Below are 3,216 nucleotides of genomic sequence, written 5' to 3' on the forward strand. Positions count from 1 at the left end.
CATTTGTTTAGAACTTGCAAAAAATACTGGGCTGTTTAAGTAATTTGAAGTCATTCTAAGAAATGTATTTGCTTATTTTTCCCTTTTTGAATGCTTGTTGGGAACTCATTGTTTCTAGAATTTGATATCTCAGTGTAAGATTTCTTCTTCATCAAAAATGCTTGCATGGAAAGAAAATGTAAGTGCTTTCTAGTGATTTTCTTAAGTTTAGTGTTCTTTAGGCTACCTCTTTTTGCAGCGTAGCTCTTCACTTTCATTTGGCGTCCATCAACATTTTGGCTCATGCTCAGAAAGGATCTTAACTGTTTGGAATGACCCAACAGTAACTACGTGGCTGCCATGAGGAGAACCTACTGAATTTGTCGAATTGCCGGCAGGAAAAGGACTATTTTGTTTTTGGATAAAGGATGCTGCAGCTGATTGTGATGCACATTGTGCAGAAGAGTAACTTAGTGAACTTCTATGCAGGATGTTGAAACTAGTGACGACTGTTCCTCCTGTCAAGGGATGAACGATTCATCCAGTAAAAGACAAAAAGAAGGAAGCACAGGAGAAAATCTGAGTCGAGTGTGAACCTTCTCTGAGATGTAAAAAACAACTTTGAGCCAACTCCCTTCTGAACTGAGACCATGTTGTGGAGCACAGCACAGTTCAGCTGCGTGTTTGAACACAGACACATTCAGTATTCAGGAAGCTGTGCTGACCATCCCACCGCCAGTGTTTCTGTTTTCCTCTCTGGTACCATACACACTTCACATCAGCTGAGAGATACGCTCACCTTTTTTTGTTTAAAAAAAAAAAAAAAAAGTAGTATCTTTATATTTTGCTATCCTGCAATTAAAGTTCTTTAAAATGAAAAGGCAAGGTCTCTAGATTGTAGCAGAATGGATGACTCTTACAGTCGAAAGAAACAAATAGATCGCAAATACATAAAAAAACTGGAGGTAAGTTTTATGCATGTGAATAAATTAAATTTTACTCATACTCAGACTATATAGATAGGTCTCGTTAACCTCATTAAATATGTGGCTTTTGTTGTCCATCTTTGTGAAACTGGACTTTTATTTTGATAAGACTGTTATCAAAACTGTCATCATTACATTTCCTCTGACAGAGCTTATTTTTGTTACAATGAAGTAAAAAAAAATTGGAAAAAGTATTATTGTTTTATATCATCATCAACCCATAGAACTGCATTGGAAATACTGACTTCCAACAATGAATATACATGCAATTTAAAAAAAATCTAATTGTTGCCTTACATTTTCACCTCTCCCTTACTTCTTTTTCTTTTTGGATTTTTGATGCGGCAAACAAATATAATATCCAAATGGGTTAATATTATCCATGTCTCCATGGCAATTTTGTATTTGGGTATTCAGCTCAGCTTAGAACTTTTCACACATGTTTTAGCGACAGTGATTTAAGTTACTCACCAATCCCCATACAAAGAAATGTTATTGTATTTTAGGAATCATAACTCGTGTTTATTTGCATAGTTTGGCCGGCTGTGTGATTTATATGTGATTTTTTTTTTAAAACAAATGGTCTTATGCTCGTCATTCTACCATTAACTGCTAAAGGGCACTGCAGGTGTGAGTATCAGTATTTGCAGTAATGTAGAAGAAGACGTGCCCACCTCTGCTGAGTTGTTCAAAAGCAACACGGACGGTGAAGAATTTAATGGATTTAGTCATTTGAAGTGAAAGAGTTTAGTTAGCATCTTGTCTACGACCTGTACTCTGAAATGACTTATAGTCCAAAAAGTACAGCGCCGGTGTAGGTACCGGATGTTCTCGGGTTGCCGGATGTTCTCGGGGTCCTTCGGGGTCCTTCCAATGAATTATATCACTAGAGGAGACATCACGTGGTTCCTCATGGGAGGAGAGCACCGCCATCTTGGTGAGGTCAAGTTTTGAAGACCAAACCACTTTTACAACATTTAATAAAGAGCTCTGTTTTTGCTTTCAATCACTTCATTATATGAAAAAGAAGAATGGCTTGAAATTGCTTAGTTTTGTTCAGAAATAAAAACTTCACGAGTACCCCTAACTTAACTAGTATTAGACTACTTAGATTTTTTCTATGTTCCTTCATTTTATTTTACTTGTGTTTTTATTTATTTGTGTGTTATGTTCATTGTTTCTTTTTTTCCCCTCTATTCTTTATTTTCTATGTCAATATGTTATATTTGGCAATGGTGACTGATCTTCGAGGCAATATGGATTACATCGTTATTGTTCGTTGTTAACGTTAATGTCATTGTTAATGTATGATACCGCAATTGTCAATAAAGTTTTTAAAAAAAACTTAGCGACGTTAACTCATTGGTCGTGGCAACTTACAGCCAATCAAATAGTGTGACGTCATCATTGGTCGAAGGACCCCGAAGGACCCCGAGAACATCCGGCAACCCGAGAACATCCGGTACCCACACCGGTAGTCTCTTTTGCATACTTTACATAAAAATCAATTGTTTTCTTCTAAGAACACCTGTTACAATTTAGAATTTTTGGGGCTAAATGCATAAAAATTGACAAAAATAATCCATAAAAAGTGGTTTTCCGTGTATTGTCACGGTGCCTCGGTCGGTTGCCTTCCCCCTCCCTACTCTGCTCATTGGAACCAGCTGCCTCTCATCATCTCATCACCTGCTGTCCTTCTTAAGGAGATCCATCCCACCATTCGACGCCAGTCCGTTATACACTCTCCGGTGCTTACGTCTGGCTCAAGGTCAAGTTACGCCTATTCAAGTCTAAGCCTTGAACTTACCTCTTTTGTGCTCCTTCAGGTCCTCCTCACCACGGGTGCAGCTGGTATCCTGTTCTCTCCTCGTCTCCTCCGCTCAGGCCACGAAGTCCCAAGACATTCTGGCGCGAAGCTCTGGTTTCCACGCCACATATACTCACCTCAGGTCCACGCTGTTTTCCTGAACTCTGGGATTGTGAATCCATTAAACTCTTTCACTTGATCTCCTAGCCTGAGTTTACTTCCGGGTTCCAGCATCTGGGTCTGCCTTGTCATCGTCACTATGACATGTATCCTATTTTGTTCAGTATTATTGCCTGTTTTACAGTTTAGCAGTTTATATTGCAGCAAGTGTCTACACTACAAGTGTCAACGCAAAATGTGTAATCATGTTAAAAAATCAACAAATGTTGATAAATCAGCCAAACAAAACAGTTGTTTAGCTTTTTCAGAGCAACATAACTGTCT

General features: G+C 38.3%; 1 long non-coding RNA gene across 1 annotated transcript; it reads left to right on the plus strand.

Moving 5' to 3' along the window:
* Positions 1–2,464: 2,464 nt before the first annotated feature.
* LOC105356920 lies at positions 2,465–2,971 on the plus strand. Its single transcript, XR_910965.2, has 2 exons — positions 2,465–2,713; positions 2,792–2,971. It is a non-coding gene; the product is annotated as an uncharacterized LOC105356920 (long non-coding RNA).
* Positions 2,972–3,216: the final 245 nt, after the last annotated feature.

This window comes from Oryzias latipes, chromosome 22 (genome assembly GCF_002234675.1).
Source record: "Oryzias latipes chromosome 22, ASM223467v1".
In the NCBI taxonomy this organism is placed as follows: domain Eukaryota; kingdom Metazoa; phylum Chordata; class Actinopteri; order Beloniformes; family Adrianichthyidae; genus Oryzias; species Oryzias latipes.